Genomic DNA, 24,225 nt, shown 5'->3' on the forward strand with positions numbered 1-24,225 from the left:
AAAAATGAATCATTAATCTGTTCAACTGTAAATCATGGGAATGAGGGAAATAATGAGAACATTTGGTGCAGGTGGTTCTTCCCAGTGGGCATCTCAGTGATGCACAGTTTGGATGCCCAGTGCTCTCTCAGCTGCTGGCATATCCCTCAGGCCTCCTCCCCCTCTGGGTAGATGCAGAGACCCAAGACTCTTACTAAAATTCATCTGCTCTAAGTCCCATTCCCTTAGGACATGTAACTCTATGATAAGTTAATGGATTAAAAACTCAGTCACTTGGTAGCTCTGTCACCTGGTAGCTAAGGGACTTGAAGGAAGTTATTCAATGTGAGACTCATGAATATGGTCTGTTATGGAGATTAAATAAGAAAAAATATGTAAAACTCTTAACAAAATATGTGGCAATTGGTGAGCACTCAATAGTAATACAGTGGCGGTAGTACAGTAGTTAGAATGTTAATGGCAGATGATATTTTTATGCAATATCTTGTTAGGTGACTCCTGAAGAAGTACAGTGGCCTCATGCTTGACTTTCATTTCCACGCTGTAGGCCCAAGGTGCTTTTAGGCATTTCTCTAGAAGGCTTGGTGGCTGGAGAGTGCTGATGCAGAGTAGGCAGATTGCAAACCTACCCCCCACGGACACTTTCACATCAAGCAGAACAATTCGTTAAAAAATTTTTGGGGGCAGAAGACCTAAATAGACATTTCTCCAAAGAAGATATACAGATTGCCAACAAACACGTGAAAGAATGCTCAACATCATTAATCATTAGAGAAATGCAAATCAAAACTACAATGAGATATCATCTCACACCGGTCAGAATGGCCATCATCAAAAAATCTACAAACAATAAATGCTGGAGAGGGTGTGGAGAAAAGGGAACACTCTTGCACTGTTGGTGGGAATGTAAATTGATACAGCCACTATGGAGAACAGTATGGAGGTTCCTTAAAAAACTACAAATAGAACTACCATACGACCCAGCAATCCCACTACTGGGCATATACCCTGAGAAAACCATAATTCAAAAAGAGTCATGTACCAAAATGTTCATTGCAGCTCTATTACAATAGCCAGGACATGGAAGCAACCTAAGTGTCCATCATCGGATGAATGGATAAAGAAGATGTGGCACATATATACAATGGAATATTACTCAGCCATAAAAAGAAACGAAATGGAGTTATTTGTAATGAGGTGGATGGAGTTAGAGTCTGTCATACAGAGTGAAGTAAGTCAGAAAGAGAAAAACAAATACAGTATGCTAACACATATATACGGAATCTAAGGAAAAAAAAAAAAAAGGTCATGAAGAACCTAGTGGTAAGACGGGAATAAAGACACAGACCTACTAGAGAATGGACTTGAGGATATGGAGAGAGGGAAGAGTAAGCTGTGACAAAGTGAGAGTGGCATGGACATATATACACTACCAAACGTAAGATAGCTAGTGGGAAGCAGCCACATAGCACAGGGAGATCAGCTCGGTGCTTTGTGACCACCTAGAGGGGTGGGAGAGAGAGGGTGGGAGGGAGGGAGATGCAAGAGGGAAGAGATATGGGAACATGTGTATATGTATAACTGATTCACTTTGTTAAAAAGCAGAAACTAACACACCATTGTAAAGCAATTATACTCCAATAAAGATGTTAAAAAAATTTTTTTTTGTATATGGTGCTCTGCATTCATTGAAATAAAAATATATGCAGCTTTAAAAACAAAGATTGAAAACCACTGTTCTTTCTGAAAGAAATGACTCCATAATGGTAGAAAAGTGACAGGTCTGGGGGAATGTCTGGGGAGGCTGCTCTCCCAAATGTGACCACATGGGGCATCTGCCTACTCTGTTCTACTCTGTGTCAGGCTGGCTGACCTCGTGGGAGAAGAGACAGGCCTACCATCTGCTTTACAGAAGGGATATTGGTGCTTGCAGCCTATCAGAGAGAGGCTTTGCTTGCATGTATCTCAGCAGGAGCAACACTAATCACCCTAAGAGTCATAATATATGAAGGTTATCTCTTCTTTGCCTCCGTGAAGGAAAATAGAGTCATCTGGAATTGGAAGGAAGAAATGTTTTACATTTGAAATGTTTCCAAACTGATTTTTTAAAATTTAATCTTAGGGAATAACTGTGTCTCTTCCATCCTCATTTGATAATTACTTCCTTTGCAGACATCAAACAGTTTTTTCACATGTGGAAGGCTGTGCATGAATGATAGCGCCCAAAATAATCCTTGCTGTTCTCACATAGCACATGCTTCTTTGATATTTTTAGCATATTGTAGTTGAATACTAATCACTGATTTCTCTTCACTCTTTCCCCCCCCTTTCAGGTCCTTGAAGCTACTTGATCAAACACCCAATAGTCACAAGTTTGAAACCGTGCTTCAGAATCCCAGCACATAGTAAAGGAAAAGACAACACTGATAATTATACCTGTCAAGAAACTGTGAACACGTGGTGTATAAATTCTTTACCAAGGCAACTCGACACCTTCTTTCTCTGGGGCTGAACCCCCGCTGCTCACGTGCTTTTTACACACACAGACCTTCCATTCACTGCAGTGGGAATTCTCAGTGTGTAAAGGGAGAGGTTTTCCAGTCTGCAGACTGAAACAGAATAAGAAGAATAAAGTCCATGACTTTCAGATAAATCACCAGGGCCAGGGTTAAGTGAATCTTGGGTCTGTAGCTTTTCCAGAGATTAACAAATCCCTCATTAGGCTATAGTTCAAACTGCATCAGTTCAAGGTTGTCGCCACTTAAAAGAAACCTACACATTGCCCCTCACCCGGACCTGTTCCACGTCTGTATTGCTGAGTTGTCTGAATTAGAATTCCAGTTAATTGCAAATTCAACCTCTGTTCCCCTCTTGAAAATGGCAAGTTATTATACTATATTTATACTCAATTCAGGTTCTAGAAGCATTTGGCTTTTTATTTTCTGTTTCCATGAATTTTATTATGCATTAATAGAGTGGGCAATTTCAGCTCAACTTTTAGTTAGTTAAAAGCAAGGATAGAGAACTCTAGTACTGTTTTTTGTTTTTTGTTTTAATTTAAGTCTTGCTTGTATCTATTCTTATTAAGTCTAACAGAATATAATGTCTTTTATTCCACAAAATATATATTATCAGAGTGTATTTGTTACAAACTTAGGTCTTTTCTTACCAAGTGTTATGAATCTGGTAAGAGAATAGTAGCAAAGGACCCAGCTTCATGAACTGATCCTTGTATGATATTTATATATAACCCTGCTCTCAATATTTTTTGTTAATTTTATATTTTTGATTGATAATCTGGAGAAATCTAAACTCTTTTTACCTACACTGATGTGCTGTCATAGAAGTCTGTTTGATATTTTAAAGCTTAGGGCTTTACAAAACTAAATTATGGATGTGCATATATATATATACAAATATATGTCATACCAAATCTAGATTTTTCCCAAGTATAAACTGGATATGTTTGGCAATATAAGATCACAAGTATTATTCCTCTTAAAATTAGGCATATGGAAACCAGAGATATTAATATTGTGAATGAAAAGATATTGCTGCTTCTAGGGTAAAAATATACCTACTTCATTACACATATTCATGTAGGTAAATAGACAGTGAGATATCATCTTTCAGAAAGTATCATTTACTGTAAAACGATCTGTTAGAATCATCTATACTGATCATAACTTTTAACTTATGGTGAATCTAGGCACATAAGTCTGATCTTACTTTATGGAATTAGCAGGAAGCAATAATTATTTGGGCACTTAAATACCTTAGCCACACAGATGTACCTGAAGAAAGAATAAATGTCCAGTTGAAACATTCTAGAGAGATCATTAAAACTTGAGGCAAATATTTGAATAGTCCCTTTTCTCAAATGAAGAAACTGATTCCCCAAGAGACAATAAATTTCACATTTCAGAGAGTCCCTCAAATTAGAAATTTATGAAGCTCAGTTTAGGAACTGTGTTCTTGAAAATAAAACCAGTTGGAACTACCCCACGTGTTTCATGTTGCCCTGTCGGGTGGTATTGTTGTCAATACCAAGTTCTGCCTACTCTTCATAGTCCATCACTCAACAGAGGACAAACAGTAAGGAAACCAGGAGGTGCACCTATTTCAGCAACGTCCTGCCGTGGTAACAGATTCCCATTCCTGAACACGTGTATCATTTTTTACTAGAGAGAACTGGGGTGGGGGTGGGGCAAGGGTGAGGACCCTGAATGTTATGTAAAATAGGGTTACAAAAGAGGTAAGCATGACTAAGGGAATGAATGAAGAATACGGGAGTAGTATTCAGTTTGAGAGAGGTAGTTCCCATTTTTATAAGAAAAATTTAATACAACATATATTTTAGTTATCATTTAACAGAAAAATATTCAAGCTCTTCAGGCTATGCCACAGACTCTCATAAAGGGAAATCATTGCACCCTTGTGATGAGGAAATGGTCATTTCAGCACATCTCAGTACACTGTATAAATTTGGAGCTTAAGGTATGTTTTCGTTTAGCCGTAAGTGGTTGGTTAGTATTAAATTATCATATGTTTTCATGTCAATATAAATATTGTCATGGTGTTACAGAAGCAACTGTCAAATGGGCAGACAGCTTACATTTGTGTTTTCTGGAAACCTTTGTATTTTATGCTTCATTTGCATAATGTTTTGTGCTAATAAATGTATGCCAAGTCGTTTGTCCAAGTGAAGGGGCAATCCATCACACCTAAGGCATCTAAGGACAGATTACATGTCACACTAGTCCTGTTTACAAATGACCAGTCAGATGGCCAGTTTTCTTCAGTAAAATCTAGTTGTTGAAATGTAAGCCTTCCCCTAAAGTTTTCGTCAAAAGTAGCCATCCCTAAGACTTAGGCTGCTTGTGGTTGTCTAAAGGTTCACTGAAGCCAGAGGGAAAAGGAAGAAAATGACCACAACTTGTATTAATGCCTTTTATTATTACTGATCATATTAGAGCCACTGACAAGTCCAAAATCATATTAAAATGAAGACATATCATGTTGCTCCTACATGAAGCTTTACTATAAACAAATGAGATATTAAAAGTTGGGGAAAAATCTATTGTGACTATTCATCAGTGATCCTGGTGAATTTTAATTCTTTCCCTTGACCTAACTGGTGGCCAGAGTTTTCTAAACTCTTTCCTGCTGTGATTTTGAAGGAAAAATACACAGAGCATAGTTCAGTAAAAGAATCCTTAAACCTTTTCATTGAGGCATTTACATTTTGATTCTGTTGCCATTTGAAATAGAACATCCACAGGGAGATAATAAGCTTAAATTACAATTGACTTTGGAAAGAATAACAGATTTTGTGCTTCCTTAATCATGTAATCAATAGGGAATTCTCTAGTTATGTGAACTACCACTATCTTTTAAGACAATGCTAAAATCTAAATACAAAATCTATCATTCAGGAGCTTTTTAAGAATTCAAGGCTGTCTCTGAAGAACTTGGCTGGAGATGGATTATACCAATTTACAAATGCAGTTTTCAACCATGACAAATCAAACTGATCTGATCTCAGTTCATTTTACTCAGCTGTGCCCATAGGACTCGGAGACGTTGGAATACTTTGTCTACATTATTTTTAACATCTATAGATATTTGTGGATGTGTGAATAATGCTTGAATTTCTCATCTTTTGGCTAGTTTGTGCTTATCACACAGACACAGCCTGTTAGTAAGACCAGCTTTAACAGCATCATGAAGTAGAAATCAATGCTCTAAGGATTCAGGGAGGCCAACGTAAGGCAAAATCTCCTGAAACATGGGGTAGTCCTACCCATCTCATCCCTCTCTAGATCATAAAATCCCTGAGAAAGGGCTATAACCGCCTTGTGGACTGCTGTATCCCTAGCATCGGGGATAATGCCAGCACAGTAGAGGCGCTCAATTAACATTTGTTGAATGAATGGACAACTAAATAAATGAATGAAATTAGACAAATAAATGAATTTTGCCTTCTGATAATTTGAAAAATTTCACCAATTTATATTATCCTGATTGGCAGTATAATTTCTGAATTACATAATTAGAACCAGAATTGACTCTTTATAAATACTTTTTAGATATATGAATTTGGAATCAATTACTTCAAAGGCTTCAAGGGTTTGAGAACACTTAGATAGGAATGTTTGGGGATTCAGAGTTTTTACAATGAATAAAACTCAACTTTTCTAGTTATTTATGAAAGCTCCCTGAGTTATATGACAAGGATGATCCAAACATGGAACTCCATTTATAAATTTTGTAAAATATTTTCATTTTTAAAAAATTCATATCATCAAGCATATTATTAATATGTCCTTCAATATATATTAACCACTTTTTTCTCTAAGGTTTGCATTGTAATTGGAGACACCATCTCTAAATCTTTTCCTGCTTTCAAAAGATCACTTCTCCTTTCTTATTTGATTCTTAGAACGTACCTGAGCTAAAGATTAATCACATAGCAGCTAAGTCTTTTCCATGTGTTTATTCATCTAACAAATATTTATTGTATACCTAGTATATGCTAGGTTTTGGAAATACAATGGCAAACAAGACAGATGCAGCACCCCCATGGAGTTTGCTTTGAGGAGCTCCTCAACACTTGCTCTAGCAATAACTAGGGTTACTGTCTAAAGCATCCTCCTTCACAGCTAATAGAAGAAATGAAATCCCTTACCCCATGGAAAACATGAAAGACTCTCTGCACATATTTATGTGAACTTGCTTTTCTAAACACGCCACTCAAAAATGCTGCTCAGTGTACCCAAACACCATAGTTATACCCCAGTGAGGTAGGTAATAATTTATTCATAACTAACACTTATTTAGCTCTTACTAAGTTCTACTGTGCTCAGTACATTCATACACTGTATCATTGAATCCCTTCAACAACTCTATTTAGTAGGTTCCATTTTATAGACAAGAAAACTGAAGCACAGATATGTGACCTGTCCAAGGTCACACAGTTAGCAGATGGAACTGGGATTTGAACCTACACAGTATAACACAAAAGCTCATGTGTCTAAGCATTATCTGCGGCTTGGGGGACATCATTACATTAAAATAAATGTCAGTAAAATAAATGGGTCACTGTATATAAAAGTTCTTTGAAATTGTAAAGTAGTATATAAAAAGATATTAGTAAAGTATTATGATCAACAAACCACATCAGTGGCAGAAACAGAGTGAGAACTCAATCTTAAGTTGCAGCTTACCCTCATGAAGAACATTTCAAGCCAGGGAAATGGATAAAAGTACAGATCCAGAAAATTTCTGACGTGATAAATATCGCAATGACTTTTCAGAATTACTTGTTGTTAGCCACTGTGTCTATTTGGTGCTACAAAAACAAAACAAAACAAAACAAAACTGAAAGAACAAAATCCCTTGCTATAAGGGCTTGTAATAAATACACAATGTGGAGCTGAATCAAGGATATTCCACATTTATGGGGAAAGATTGGGCCATAGTACTATTTTCTCACCATTACATGTGATCTTGTCTTTCTAATTGTTTTCATTATTTTTCTGAAAGAGCTGCAAAATTGTGCAGTGGTTCAACCTGACCAAAGTGGTAATATGCTGCTGGGAAGTAAAAGTATTAGATACCAGACTGGAATTATTGTCTTCATTCTCAAATTTAAGTTCTTTTAAAGCATGAATATAGAGGGACTTTTAGATGCTGAAGGCACCTGAATATTTGGATGTTAAGTTCCTTGTGTTTCTCCATTCCAGATCATACAGTGAGGTCATGCTATTGAGGGGTTAGGTTCTAAAACCAATATGAAAGGCAAAAATTGAGAAAGGGGAATCATACTCATTATTTAAATTTATTCTCTCTCTGGCCCCTCCCAGTTAAATGGGCATATGATGCAACTTAAATGCTGGTTCATATTTGTGGAAGCAAAGAGTCTTCTTAAGAAAACTTTATTACCTCATCATTCTTTCCTACTACCAGCTAATTAGCTCCTTCAAATAATATTTTGGAAAGTTTAGCTTTACACGTAATACAACAGTAAACTCATAAGCCTTTTGTCCAAAACCATACTTAACTTCTCCTTCCCTTTTGACACTTTTATTTTTACTAATGATATTACCGTTCTCTGTACAAATTTACTCATCTTTCTCATTTGCCATTCACATCAATTCTTAGATTCTACTTTGACAAAGTCTCTTGCAACTATCTTATCCATTTTCAATATTCCTACCTATGAATAGAAATTTAGTACTTTTTACTAGGACTATTGTGAGCTTTTAACTGTTTTCCCAATTACCGTGTCTACCCATATAAATTTCCCTATATATTGATGCTTCATAACTCCCCCTGCAGCTATTCCTTTGCTCAAAATCCTCCAAGGGGTCCCCCATCAAAAAAAATTATGATTTCTAGTGAAGACTCTGAACCAAAACACTAACATGATGTTGGAGAAGAACACTATAGTGCCACCCCTCCATCTACAAGGGAAAAACAGCATGAAATGTGATGGTACCGAAATCTGGTACATGGGACGGTGAAATAGAAGTCACGGGGTTCCATGACACTGAAAAATATCACAAGTTTTTCTTCTAGATGAAATGAAATGCAGTGAGAGACTAGCAGTGTTCTGTGGTGAAGATACAGGACTGTATCAGATTATGATGCACCAATTCCAAAATATTTGTTTGGGGTGGTGTGTGTGTGTGAACGTGCGGGGTTATGCTAACATCCTAACATTAGATACAAGTATGGTTTGCGATGTGGATTTCCCGACTAGATAGCACTGCTTTTTTAGCCGTGCTCTATCTTGCCATCCAAGTTGACCACTACCTATTCCTGGAAACTCCTAAACTTTTCTTCCCCTGAGCTTTTGATTATTTCTGAAATGCCTCTCTCCTTCTTCTGAAAAAAAAATCCTCAACTTTTAAGGCCCATTTCAGATGGTCCTTCTTCCAAGAAGCTTTTTCTAATTTTTCCAGGCCTGATATTATCCATCATCAAATCCCATTGTGGTATCTGTACCCCTCCTTAGCTCTTAGCTTTTCTTGTAGTATACCCGTTTGTGTCTTTATCATCTTGATTTCTCCTGCAATTAGTAATTACATGGCGTGGGTGCTTAATATTTCATAAAAGGAATTACCTTTCACTTGTCAACCTCACAGAATGGCTTCCGGATTATTTTGGGGGTCTCAGTTCTCAGTAGCTCACCAGCAAAGTTCATCTGAATTGAGAACTCAACACCAGATACTTTTAAAGAGAATAAAGCCTTAATTATTGAGTATTTTGATTAAAAAAAAAAAAAAGTAACGATAAAAGTGGTAATCCTTATCACTTATTTCCTAGGTTTTTCTGATCTGATTTTTATTCTCAGGATGAATGTGGAGGTCGATGTAAACACTTTAGATGACCATCACCACCACCACCCCCTCTACACACACACACAATGATTTACTGCTGGTTTATCCCCACATATTTGGTTACTTATTCCAGGGGAGAAATGATGAAGGATAAAATTGGGTTTCAAGCCAACAGCCAAACAAACAAAATGGGCACCATAATACTACTTTCAACTGGACTGCAGTCCTGTATTAATGGTCCTCCCTATGGCTACTCTCCAACAGAACACAGAACTACCTACTCTTCATTAGTCCTCCCCCTCCACCCCCAAACCACTGCATTCGGAATGGGGGATTGGGAGAGTAATTACTATTGTCTCAACTGCTTAACTTAACCAGAAAAATAAAAGTTAATTGAAATCAAAACATTTCACTAGCCTTAGCCACACATTGTGTTATTTTGTGTTGCCAACACAATGTTTTATGAGTATGACATTTATGTAACGAACATGTTCAATGTTTAATTTAAACATGATATTAATTTAATCCCTCCCCCCAACCTAAGGAAAACAAACCACAATATCCTAAAGGAAAATTCCCATACATAGACAAAGAAATGCACTTTTTTTCCATTCTTTAAGTTAGAATGATTACAAACAGAACTTCAAGAAATATCCCACATGAATACAACATAGTTTCAAAGAGTTTAATTGCTACCTGTCTAATAAATCTTGCTTCCTATGGGCTTCTGTTCATTAAATGCATTGTTGTATCTAAAAGGGCTATAAGAGTGAGAGGCTGACTGGCTGCCATAGAAGGAGACCCATAAATGGTCTATACCTGAATTTTTTGTAACACAACTTTCTAGTATCTGGTCCTCAGCTTTGCAGATCCAGGCTCATTTGTTTTTTCTAGCAAGCCCAGGGACAGTCTCAGCTAACACCTGTTTTCTCAGAATAATTACAGCACCCCCTTTAACTCTCAGAAGTGCCCCAATTTAGACAAAACAAGATGTTGTCAACCTACCTAGAAATGATAAAGCCCTAGGATGATGGTTCTTATCGACCTTCTTCAATTCACAGGATGACTGGGAGGATTCCATTTTGTTGCAAGTAACAAAAACAAGATTGAATAGAGCTTGAGTGAAAAAGAGAATTCACTACCGCCAAAGCAGGCCAGATCTGGGATCTCAGTGTTGATAGAATTCTCACCTCCTCTCTCTTTCTCAGCTCTACTTGTCTCTCCTCTTTTTGTCTGTGGCCCTTTTTCTCCCTGCTAGTCAGTTTCTCTCCCTTGTCTGTTTCTCCCTTAGTCCTTGCAGTACCAGGCATATATCCTTATAGCTCTTAATCTAAAAAGAAAACTAGAGTCTATATCATACAGGCAGTCTCTGAATGGCCCTGCTTGGCTCTGGTGCTCACCACCTGAGGCAAATCACTATGGGAAAAGGTGGCATGATTGGCTAGCCCCGGTCACAACCTCATGCCTACTGAGTATCATTTGTTAGCTGCAGGGAATCCAAAAAAGAGTAACACACTAATAGTTCTACTCAAGGCAAGCCAGGAAAAGAGACACAGATATCAAAAAGGGGGTTCAATTACAGGTGAGATAATACAGAGAAACTAGAAAAATCTTAGAAGAGATACCAGTTGAAATGGGTGGTAAAATCTGAGTGGGATTTGATAGGTATGGAAGGAATCTGGAATAGCTTTGAGATAGACATTGACTAGAGGAGGAGCATTACCCCAAATCTTGGCTTAAAACAAGAATCATGTATTAGTTCTTAATTCTGAAGCTCATCAATTTAGGCTGGGCTCAGACAGGAAGTCCTTGTGGGTTTGGCTGGCTGGGCTTCCCCAAGTGTCCATGATCAGTTGCCCTGAATCAGCTCAGCAGCTCAGCTTCTTGGTTGGCTGACTCCCAACTGAGGTGCCTCAGCAATCCTCCACATGGTGTCCTATCCTCCAGCAGGATAGTTTGGGCTTGTTCCCACGGGAAAGGGAAAGAATTCAAGAGAGAGCAAAAGTCCACAAAGCCTTTTGAGAGTTAAACTCAGACCGACACAATGTCACCTCCACCACATTCTATTGACCAAAGCAAGTCACAAGGCCAGCCCAGATTCAAGGACTGGGGGCGAAGTCTCTATGTTTTGAAAGGAGAAGTTCATTGCAAAGGGCATGCATACACAGAGGGACAGAAAACAGCCATTTTTGCGATCAGTCCACAAGAGTACTTTTACTGAAATAAGATGATTGGTAAAGAATCCTCAGTAGGCAAAGTTATAGTTAACGGTTAACATTTATTAAGTGCTTACCATGTTCCAAGCACTGTTCTAAGAGCTTCACATATATTAACACATTTTAATTCCTGCAACATCTTTTATTTCAGAGAAATAGACTACCTGCATATGGAAGTCTAGATGTGGCTTACTATTAGAAAAGGAAACAACTGAGTCCAAAGTCAGGAATTCCCTGAACTCTGGGTTGCTGTCCCTCATCAGAAGTCAGGCTACTCTGCATAGTTGCTGCTTGGGTTCCCAGCTGCCCATGTAGAAAGCGACAGCCAATAGGATGATGTGTTAGTCAGGGTTCTCCAGAGAAACAGAACCAAGAGGATAGACAGATAGATGTATAGAAGAGGAGATTTATTATGGGAATTGGCTCCTGTGACTATGGAGGCTGAGAAGTCCCATGATCTGCCACCTGACAAGTGGAACCAGGAGCGCTTATATCAGAGGGCAGGAGAAGATGGATGTCCCAACTCAAGCAAAGAGTAAATTCACACTTCCTCTGCCTTTTTGTTCTATTCCGGCCCTTGATGGATGGAATGACTACCCACCTGCACGGGTGAGAGTGACATTTGCTCAGTCTACTGATTCAAATGCTAATCCCTTCCAGAAACACCCTCATAGACACACCCAGAAACAACATTTTACCAGGTCTCTGGGCATCTCTTAGCCGAGTCAAGTGGACACATAAGATTAACCATCACAGGTGGTTTCAACCTTTTCCTCTCAAACAGAATGTAATCCACTGAGGCAGATATGACAGGATGTTGAGAGAATTTGTTTTTCTATTGTTCAGAATGATGGCTAAGGCCTGAAGCTGAAATCAGAATTTATCATACATTCCCATAATCTAAAGAAAGCCTTGGACTGTCTAAAAGGTAGTTAGTTGAATTAGCCCCACTAACTTCAACCCCTCTCGTACCACCAAACACCACAGCAACAGAGAGAGAGAGAGAGAGAGAGAGAGAGAGGGAGAATGCAGTTTTTGGAGAGAAAGCTTTCAATCTCCACCTCCACTCCCAACCAGGCTAAGCCATGTGAGAGAGGGGAGCTTCAAGACAATCTCCCATAAAGAGTAGAGGTGACTTTAAGAAAACAAGTCACTAGGGGCTTCCCTGGTGGCACAGTGGTTAAGAATCCACCTGCCAACACAGGGGACACCGGTTTGAGCCCTGGTCCAGGAAGATCCCACATGCCACAGAGCAACTAAGCCTGTGCGCCACAACTACTGAGCCTGCGCTCTAGAGCCTGCGAGCCACAACTACTGAGCCCACGTGCCACAATTACTGAAGCCTGCACGCCTAGAGCCTGTGCTCTGCAACAAGAGAATCCATCGCAATGAGAAGCCCTCGCACCGCAACTAAGAGTAGCTCCCACTCACTGCAACTAGAGAAAGCCCGCCCACAGCAATGAAGACCCAACACAGCCAAAAAATAATTAATTAATTAAATAAATAAAAAAGAAAAAAGTCACTAGAAGCTCACTCCCCAGATGAATGGCTACTGAGCTGCAGAAACCTATTGTTCCCCGATGTTGCCATTGCTTCTACAGCTGAGTGCCGTGAGAGGGTTCTTAGGAGAGCTTTGAGATGTGGGGTGTGGGGACATACATGAACAAAGAGATGGAAGTTAGGGGGACCCCCTTCAGGCTTTGTGCCAGCAGGGCTTGAAGGGAATGTGGTGCCTGGGAAGAAGATGGGGACAAATCTCCACTTCATTCCAATTCCCTGTGGCCTTCAGGATTCACAGATAAGGGCCTCAGCAGTGGCACTGTATCCATGTGATGGGGTGTAGAACTTAGAGGAAGGGCTTGGATGGGCTTGGATGTTACATCAATGTCAAGTTACTACATAAGCTGCTAAATGCTTATTCTCACTTACTTTGCCTCTTACCAGTAGCAAACCTCATGGACCAAAAAGAGTCTGTCAACCACACTTTGAACAGCACAGCTTATGTACACTCTGGAGAAGAACTGTGTATCAAACATAAAGATTGCAGTTTTAAATAGAATTGGGTTTAATTTCAACAAAATAAACTACCAGAAAGTTGTGGAATCTGTCCATGATATTGCAAGGGGGAAATTCAACTAAACGTTGCTGGAAAAAAAAAGGTTAGAAACAAACAAAAAATCCTATCACAATTCTGTTACATTCTAATTTTAAACTTATTTTACCCTTTTGTGAGTCCTTCCCTTTGAATCAAAGTCCAATTCTAGCAAATGACTTGCTTCAAAGTTTAACCGATCAGGTAACAGTGTGACCGAATAAAGGGCTCACTGTCAGAAGATCACAGAATCCAGTACTATGGCACCGGTTTTTGAGAGGGCGACCGGCAAGGAGAAGGGAGGGGGGGCTCAAATCCGTCTTCCGGACCTGGGATGAGGTCAAGCTTTTTATGCGTTGGGGAGGAGGGCTGGTATGCGGAAGCACGGGGGGCAGGTTTCCACTGCAGGGCTTTGGAACTTGGCCATTTATGGCAAGATGCGGTAAAGAGGCTTCAGCGCCACACCTTCCAGAGCTATGGGCCCTTCACTTCTGAAAGTGTTCTTGCCTTCAGGTTCCGGTCATGTCCTGGCTCTTTGGCTCCTAAAATTTTGGTTCCGCGTAGTGTTTGAGGTCAAAATTTTTTTCCTCCGAGCGTGCTCCGGCTGCATGACTTGCAGTTTTGTTCTGTTGTCTCTGAAAAACAACTCAGTATCTTGTTAGAAACAGGACCGGGCCGGTTTGGGGCTGGTTCTGCTGTTAAAATAGCCGATTACGATGTGATTTCTTTCGCGTTATGATTTCTACTCATCGTGTGTGAAGCTCATAGGATTTAGGCTAAGTAATTCAAAATGGAATGACAATGGCCAGTGTGAACTGCCATTATTAGTTTCAAAACGTCCAGTATGGGACTGCGAGTGTCTTAGAGCGTTGCTTTAGATAAGAAATTTGTTTGGTAACGTCCATGAAAAGACTTCACTGAAACAGGAGATCTCATAGAGGCAAGACCCCGTGGGGCATAATTGTTACACCCTACTAGCAGCCTCCTTAAGAGACCATGGGCGACTTGACCAGACTTTAAGCTGTTGCGAGCTGTTCCAGAGGGATGCTGCCGGAGGCTCTTCTGTCAGAACAGAAGGCAACTTCGGGATGAGCGCGACTCCAGCTGCTGGACTGGAGACCACCTCTCATGCTGAGACGCTGCTTCCTGGATCCCTCTTCAGAGTGGTTCGTTACCTCCTTTTCTCTTTCTTCTTTGCATGACTAACCTTGTGCAAGGTTGTGTGATTGTGTGCCGTAAACTGAGTGGATTTGTAAATTGAATATTCACTGCACTTTGTATATTTCCAATCTCATGATTCTTACCTAGCCTTACCACTGGGTCCTGTGACACAGCCCTGGATGATATTATTTATAATAAAAAATACAGTCAGCCCTCCATATCTTCCAGGTCTGCATCCAAGGATTTGGCCAACTTCATATAGAAAATATTGGGAAAAAACATTCCAGAAAGTTCCAGAAAGCAACACTTAAGTTTGCCACATGCCTGCAACTATTTACATAGCATTTACATTTTATTTTCAACTATTTCCATAGCATCTACATTGTAGTAGGTATTAAAAGTAATCTATTGATGATCTGAAGTATACAGAAGGATGTGCTGCATAGTTTATGTGCAAATACTATACTGTTTTATATAAGAGACTCCAGCATCCTTGGGTTTTGGTATCCCTGAGGGTCCTGGAACCAATCCCCGTTGAATACAGAGGGGAGACTGTATTTGGTCTTTGACCCCCTTTGTGGCACAAAGCTCCTAAAACCTTTGGTATTTCCTGTGATGAGTACAATAAAGGTGTCTTACGTTATGTTAATGAAATGACTTTTGGAAAGCCTCTGGGTCTTTTTTTTTTAACCATTTTTTAAAAATTGAAGTACAGTTTTTTACAATGTCAGGTGTACAGCAAAATTGTATATATAGTAGTATGTATCTGTTAATCCCAAATTCCCAATTTTCCCTCCCTCTCCTTTCAGCTTTGGTAACCGTAAGTTTGTTTTCTATGTCTGTGAGTCTATTTCTGTTTTGTAAGTAAGTTCATTTGTATCATTTTTTTTAGATTCCACACATAAGTGATATCATATGATATTTGTCTTTGACTTACTTCACTTAGTGTCATAATCCCTAGGTTCATCCATGTTGCTGCAAATGGCATTATTTGGTTCTTTTTTATGGCTGAATAATATTCTGTTGTATATATATATACCACATCTGCTTTATCCATTCCTCTGTTGATGGAAATTTAGGTTGCTTCCATGTCTCAGCTATTGTAAATAGTGTTGCTGTGAACATTGGGGTGCATGTATCTTTTTGAATTAAAGTTTTCATCTTTTCTGGATATATGCCCAGGAGTGGGATTGCTGGATCATATGGCAACTCTAGTTTTTTAAGGAACCTCCATACTGTTCTCCATAGTGGCTGCACCAATTTACATTCCCACCAACAGTGTAGGAGGGTTCCCTTTTCTCCTCATCCTCTCCAGCATTTGTTATTTGTAGACTTTTTGATGATGGCCATTCTGACTGGTATGAGGTGGTACCTCATTGTAGTTTTGATTTGCATTTCTCTAATAATTAGTGATGGAAGCCCCCAGGTCTTTATTCTTAGAGGAAATTAAATCACAATTGAGTGTGTGTGTGGGAGAGAGAGAGAGACCTTGCTTTATAAGAATTGAGAAGGGACCCATGATTGGTAACAGATACAGTGAAGGTGTGTATAGGGGTAAATTCTGCTTTTGAGGGACCTGAAGCTTATACTGAAGAGAGGTGGAAAATGAAGCTTTTAAAGAAAAATTGCAAATAAAAATTAGGTGAAACTGCATATTTATTTAGAGTGAGAAAGAAATCACAAGAAATTATAAATTTTCACGACTTGACAAATTCCACAAAATCCAGATGTTACATAATTTCTAACTTTCCCTTTCTCATTCTTTTGTTCTTTTTCTTCTGTTTTTTTTTCTTTTTGCTGTCTATGAATTCTCTCTTTTTTGTAAAATTATTTATTTATTTTTCACTGCATTGGGTCTTCGTTGCTGCACGTGGGCTTTCTCTAGTTGCAGGGTGAGCGGAGGCTACTCTTGGTTGCAGTGCGCAGGCTTCTCATTGCAGTGGTTTCTCTTGTTGCGGAGCACGGGCTCTAGGCACGTGGGCTTCAGTAGTTGTGGCACACAGGTTAAGTAGTTGTGGTACACGGGCTTAGTTGCTCCGCGGCATGTGGGATCTTCCCGGCATGTGGAATCTTCCCGGACCAGGGCTCAAACCCGTGTCCCCTGCATTGGCAGGTGGATTCTTAACCACTGTGCCACCAGGGAAGTCCCTATGAATTGTCTCTTGATACAACATTGACTTAATAGTATTTTCCATGGAAAAAATAGAAAGATCATTCAGCAGTCTCCTCTAAACTGGTTGATTAAACTTTGTTGTTGTTTTTTTTGTTGTTTTTTGTTTTTGGTAGAGTTTCTTACAACTTCATGACTTGATATTTGGAACATAAAATTAATTTTTTAGCACTATGGTTAAATTTGGAAAACCTTCTGTCATATATAAGTCATAAAGTCTCAGGACAGTTTTTGCTCATGATTTATCTTAATATTAATTCTATTTGAATTGACAGTACTCTTGTAAAAAATTAATAATGAGAAACCTCCATTAGATAGAGTCTGGAGACCAGAGCAGGGAGCTCTCATGCCCTATGAGGATAGCAGAGCCCACCTAGAAGAAGAAAGACTCCTCTCCTTCCCTGGCAGGGACTCGGCCAGTGAAAAGCCATGGCCTCTGTTCTCCACAGGCCTCCCAACTTCGCTTTCCCCTCTATAGAGGTGTTCTCCTTCTCTTGTTACTCAGGGACTTCAAGTGGCTCACCATGGTTGCAGACCCTGAGTTGCAATTCTCTGCTGATCCCGATTAAACTCATTGTTGCTGGAGACATATCTGGCAGTCTATTTATTTTAGGTCAATACTCTCTAAACACTTTGTTACTGATGTCCTCACTGTAGTGGTAGTACATTGCGAGTTTTTAAAGTTTTCTTTTTCTGTCAGTATTTCTTACCAAATTGGCAAGCAGTTTATCTTTTCTCACTCTGTTCATATGGAATACTTCCTTTTGACTGGATTCTCAAGCCAAGAGCCTACTTATTACTTTTATTCAAGCTTATCTTTACCTCTTAATAAAATACTTTTTTGGATATGATCTGATTTGTTGTTTTGTTGTAATTCACTCCTCAATATCAGATTAATTCGTATTGATTTTATCACTCATTTTTTTCTTTTCTTTTTTTTTTTTTGGTCATAGTTTTTATTTTATTTATTTATTTATTCATTTTTTTAATTTTTGTTTTGGCCATGTTGCTGCATGCAGGCTTTCTCTAGTTGTGGTGAACGGGGGCTACTCTTCATTGCAGTGTGCTGGCTTCTCATTGTGGTGGCTTCTTTTATTGCGGAGCATGGGCTCTAGGTGCACAGCCTTCAGTAGTTGCAGCACGCGGGCTCAATAGTTGTGGCACGCAGGCCCTAGAGTGAGCAGGCTTCAGTAGTTGTGGCACGTGGGCTCAGTAGTTGTGGCTCGCAGGCTCTAGAGCACAGGATCAATAGTTGTGGTGCACGGGCTTAGTTGCCCCATGGCACGTGGGATCTTCCCGGACCACGGATCGAACCCGTGTCCCCTGCATTGGCAGGCAGATTCTTAACCACTGCAACAGCAGGGAAGTCCCAATTACTCATTTTTGTGACGTTTTCTTTTCATGTTTCAATCATGTGAATTTATATGTCCTCTCAGTTCATTATTAAATACATTTTAAAATGGTACAATAATATCCATATATATCCACATCAAGAGTTTATAATTTCTCACTTGTTTTATTGAAACATTCCAAACTGGCTTTATAAATTACAATTAAAATGGAGTATCCGCAACTCATCGTGCCCTTGTCCCAAACCTAAAATGCCCAAGGCCACTGTAGGGGAAATATAAAGAAGTGCCAGTCAGTGAAAAATGGTTTTGACGGATTACATTAAAATGCTTTATTTTTTGCGAATTGTATAGAAACACATGATTATGTGAAAACATTTGCTCGGGCCTCTCGCAGGGCTGGCTGCTCCAAGTGAGGAGCCCAAAGCTTTAACCCTCATTACTTTCACAGTCATCCTGCTTCTGCTTATGGGTTTTCAGAGTTACTTGCAGATGGGTAGGGTAAACCTACCTCCTGTTGGGTATGCATATGTTTTAGGGGATTTGGGGACTTAACTTATAGGAGAGAAAACCTAGAGAAGAGAAGCTGATGCATTTGTCTTTCTAGGGGTACTGGGTTAGACTGAACAGTTGCCACACCACTTTGGGCCTGGATATCAAAATGGAAAATTATAAAAAGTGAATAATCACTGCCAAGAAAAGTCTATCTTCTTCATGTGTGTGTATGTGTTATAAAGAAGACAAACCAGAGGAAAGCCTAGGTCTTACCTACCATTCCAGCAATTCAGAAGCATCTTGTGAAACGCCAGTCTCCCTCCGAATTCTAGGAATGACTCTTAATCTTGCTTTTCTCCTTTTTTGTTCCCTAATAACTGATGTCCCAGACTATAGCTCTGTACACTAGAAATGAAGCAAATAAAAATTTCTCTGTATAAATGTTAGGATATTATAATGAAAGGGATATTTGAAGCCTCAGTGAAATTAAGAAAACAATGATTTAACCTAATGCAGGACCCACCTACTGATAAAATGAAAGACAATGGACTTCTGAATGCCAATTTGAAATATTATTATTATTTTTTTAATGTGGTTCAGAAATGCACACATGGTTTTTCAGGGCTTGAAAGTGCAATTTTCTATCTGACCACCAGGTAGCAGACAAATGCCTTGCAATAAAGGCTCTTCAATCACTTGAACATGAAAATGTCAAAAACTTACAACAAAAGGAGCGTAAATAAAGCCGAAGACATAAAGTGATTGACAAACAGTAGTGCTTTTGTTTTCAAAAATAAAGGATGCCAGAAGGCATACGCTAAAACAAAACGTCTCAGCCATTTTCCATCTCAATATATTTAAAGACTTTATCAACTGTCATATATACTTTGTGGGTTTGGATTGAAGAGGCAGGGTCTCCTCTCTCTGAAAGTGAGTAAGTACTAATAAAAGGAAAGATGTCCACATGTACCGCCCCTGCTTCCTGGAATTACCTGAAGTGTCTAAAGAAGGTGAACATTGCGGGTTGTCACCATAGTTAATCTACTGACAGAGACATCCCTAGAAGTTCTCTCTAGTCATAGCAAGGCTAGCTGCAGAAAGAAGAAAAGTGAATTGTCAATTTAACCTCATGTGTAAGTGCCAATAAAGAGTTTAGTTTAGTCATTGGCACATTTTAAATTAAACTCTACTCCATCAACTATAAATCAATAAAATTGCAGTATAAAATTCTTGTTTCTAGGCAAGTTTAAACAAATTATTCTTTAATACACATGATCACCATGATATGTATTTTTCATTTAATTTAAAATATAGGCCTACCTCATTTTACTGAACTCCACTTTATTGTGCTTTGTAGAGACTGCTTTCTTTACAAATTGAAAGTCTGAGACAACCCTGAGATGAGCAAGTCTATTAGCACCATGTTTCCAACAGCATTTGCTCACTTCGTGTCTCTGTGTCACATTTTGGTCATTCTCACAATTTCAAACTTTTCAACTACTATTATATTTGTTATGGCAATCTGTGATCAGTGACCTTTAATGTTACTATTGCAAAAAAGATTATGACTCATTGAAGGCTCAGATGATGGTTAGTATTTTTTAGCAATCAAATGTCTTTTGATTAAGGTATGTACATTTTTTTTTTAGACGTAATGCTACTGCACACTCAGTAGACTACGGTATAGTATAAACATGCCTTTTACATGCACTGGAAAATCAAAAAACTTTGTGACTCACTTTATCGCAATGGTGTGGAGCTGAACCTGCAATACATCCGAGGTATGACTACAATCCCTTAATGTTGTAAAACCTTCCCTGGGTTTTATTTAAACAGGTCTTCTCCAAAGGATAATTAGTCTTACGTAGAATCAAGTTGGAAAACTTGTCTTTGCAACCTGGGGGTTCTAATCTTCCCCCTCCCAGGTCTTTAACTCTTACACTCTCTGTAACCCCAGCCCCCCATCTTCCCTGAGTGCCGAGTAGTCACGTGATTGCTCCTGCCTCTGTCAAAACACCTGTTGTCATATCCTCAATTGCCATAAAAGACATGGTGACTGGCTTTCAAAGTTACCCTTCTGAGCACTGACTGCGTTTTTATAGGACTTGAACACTTAAGCTGAAGGGAGAAGGGAGAAGGTACAGAACTTGAGACTCAGAAGTCAGAATGCTGGATTTAAATCCCAGCTCTGCGCCTTACTAGCAAACTGCTTAATCTCTGTGTAATTTCTTTTCCTTTTATGTAAGATGGGGGAAAAAGTTACAGGACCTAGCCCACGGGCCTGCTGTGAGCCTTAAGTGAGATCATGGGACAGTGTGTCTGGCATGATGTAAACTCTTAATGAGTGCTAGTTGTACGTCTTTGTTACAAGGGAGGTTTCCCATAAGCCCCTTCTTGGGTGACTGGAATCATTACCCTTGACAGGTTTTCCCTTAAATAGGCCAGAGGATTCTGACCATGGCTATGGTTATACAATCTGACCATGCCTAGGTTGAAGTTTGAAAGAACAACTGTTCATGACAACAATTGTCATGCTGTGTAGCCCTATGCAAACCATCCAGTCCTTTCCACAAATGAACCTCTTAATTTGTAAAGATATGTTATTGATTAGACAGACAAATACTCTATTGACTGTAGTCTCAAAGCTCTTTTTCAACTAAGAAGTTCAAAGGTAAGTTCTCAGATGACTAATAGACATCTCAAATCTAGTACATCCAAATTGAACTTCTGACCACCTCACCCCCCATTCAGTACCCTCTCATCTTAATTTGTGGCAGCTCCAACCTGCCACTTTTTTTAAGGCGTATGCATTGGAGTGACCCCCAACTCCACTTTTTCTCTCACATCCTACATCCAGTTTGTTAGATAATTCTGTTGCCTCGACCTTCAAAATGTGTCCAGAAGCTGACCGCTTTTCACTAATTCCATTCCCATCATCCTGGTCCCAGACACCATCTCTCACTTGAATTACTGTAATAACTTCCTAACTGGTCTCCCTGATTCCACATCCCCACCCCCAATCTATTCTCAACACAGCAGCCAGATCCTTTAAAAATACAAGTCAGATTGTGTCACTCCTCTGCTTAGAACTCTGTAATGACTCTTCACCTGGAATAAAGGCCAAGGTACTTAAAATGTCCTTCAAGGCTTCCTGTGACCCAGCTCTCACTTCTCTGCCTCAAGTCCTACCTTTAGCTCATTCCCCTCCAATCACATTGGCCTCTATGCTGTTCCTCAAAAATATCAGGCATGGCCACCTTCAGGCCTTTGAGCTAGCTGTTCTCTCTGCCCAGAATACTCTCCCCTGTTTGACTAATTCCTGCAGATCCTTCAAAGCTGTGTTCAGGTCTTATTTTCACAATGTGGTCTACTCTTACCACTCCATTTAATATTGCAACCTGCCTGTCTACACCCCTCCACATCCCCAGCCCATAATACCCTGTTCTACTTAACCTTTTGTTCCTTAGTACTCATCACCTCCAACAACATACATGTGTGTCTATGTTCGCTCCCCCTTCCCTCCATCTTTTATGCTGCTTATTTTATTTTGTCTATTTCCCTCCACTTGAATGTGAGCTCCACAGTGGCAGGTATTTTGGTTTGTTTTATTGATGGATGTGTCCCAACTACCACAAATACTCAATATTTGCTGAACGACTGAATTGGAGTGGGGGAGAGAAGTAGTATATAGAGAGGAATTAAGATACCTTGAAGATTTATTGGTCACTGTTCTAAGCACTTTCACATATAAATTCACTTGTTTTCCTCTTTTATGTGAGATTGGCAAAATTCAAACCTCTGTTAACACAGATTTCTATCATCATTTCTTGCCAAAGAGTTGCTTTTCAGACGCCAGGAGTATAATTGGGTCAGAACAGTAAGAGTAACAAGAATGGGGGGAAAATCTAAAAGAAAAGAACATGACAAATTCTTCGAATGGAGTTTCAAAATGTATTTTACAATGCTTCAGGGTCTAGCAGTCAGGTTCATCAAATATAAGCTCACGCTTATAAAGTCATTTTCATTTCCTTAGGAAAACTGTTTCGGATCCAGTCTATTAAAAAAAAATGTCTCAGCAGAAGTTAAAATGGATAATTTAAAAGATAACTAAATTCAACAAACATATATTGAGTGATCATTATGCACTAAGCAATGTGTGAGTGGCAAGTAGGATACAAAAAATGAGGTATTTTCCTTTCTCAGTAAGAGGTTATAATTGAGTAGGAGGCACAGACATACAACACCAATAATTATAATTCACTGCAGAAAGTGATAAGTGCTATCATAAAGGTATAGGGCACAATAGAAAGATGGGAATAGGAATGATTAATTTCAATACTTAGAGACAGTCACTTTTAAATTTCAGTTTAAATATGTGTGTGTGTTTATCTCTTGCAAGACGCTTCAACTAAATTGACCTCAACCAACTGCAAATAATTGCTGTGGGTTTCATTTTATGTTATCAGACTCTGTGCTCTTCATTTGTCACTACCTCAATTTGTTTAAGTAATGCTTTGCAAAGTACAAAGCCCTGAATCCTGGCGCTTTAAAGATTATTTTTTTAATCTAGTAACTTCCTGTAATCTAAAGTGCTAACTGGACTCAATTTAATTCATCATTTTATCTGAAGTTGAAATGAATCAGAAAATATGAAGTATGAATTCCATAAGACGTAATTCAAGCATCTATCGATAAAAAATACTATAGTGTTAGCTTCATGAACACTACTATCTGAATGTATTTCAAGTAGATGATAAAAATTATAAGTATAGAAACAGATCAAAAATGATGAGGAAATTCCTATGCTAATATTTGCTTTTTTAGCAAATGATAACATCAGAATCAGAAACCTAGGAATTATCTTTGAAATCTCCCTATTTTTCCTCATGCAAAAGCCAATCCAGCATCAGACCCTATAGATTTTTACCTCTCCAGTATCTTTTTTTTAAAATTTGTTTATTTATGTTATTTTTGGCTGCGTTGGGTCTTCGTTTCTGCGCGCGGACTTCCTCTAGTTACAGTGAGCGGGGTTTACTCTTCGTTGCAGTGCGCGGGCTTCTCATTGAGGTGGCTTCTCTTGTTGCAGAGCATGGGCTGTAGGTGCGCAGGCTTCAGTAACTGTGGCACGCGGGCTCAGTAGTTGTGGCTAGTGGGCTCTAGGGTGCAGGTTCAGTAGTTGTGGCGCACGGGCTTGCTCTGCGGCATGTGGGATCTTCCTGGACCAGGGATCAAACCCGTGTCCCCTGCATTGGCAGGTGGATTCTTAACCACTGTGCCACCAGGGAAGTCCCTACCTCCCCAGTATCTTTTAAATGCATCCACTTCTCCTCATCTCCACTTTTATTCTAGTCCGATCTACCAACCACCGTATCTCACGTGGACAGTCGCTATGGATTCG

General features: G+C 39.2%; 1 protein-coding gene across 6 annotated transcripts in view; it reads left to right on the plus strand.

Annotated features, from left to right (window-relative positions):
• Window positions 1–24,225, plus strand: part of LIN7A (lin-7 homolog A, crumbs cell polarity complex component) — a 318,473-nt gene that overhangs the window by 210,201 nt on the left and 84,047 nt on the right. For 3 of the 6 annotated variants that reach the window (XM_082419003.1, XM_082419004.1, XM_082419005.1), the window contains one exon: window positions 2,334–7,623. The gene's annotated coding sequence lies outside the window, so the exon portion shown is untranslated. Of the gene's footprint in view, window positions 1–2,333; window positions 14,819–24,225 lie in introns of those variants that run through there. The other 3 variants (XM_082419000.1, XM_082419002.1, XM_082419001.1) reach the window with 1 other exon arrangement.

This window comes from Balaenoptera physalus, assembly GCF_965194825.1.
Source record: "Balaenoptera physalus genome assembly, chromosome: 13".
Taxonomy (NCBI): Eukaryota; Metazoa; Chordata; class Mammalia; order Artiodactyla; family Balaenopteridae; genus Balaenoptera; species Balaenoptera physalus.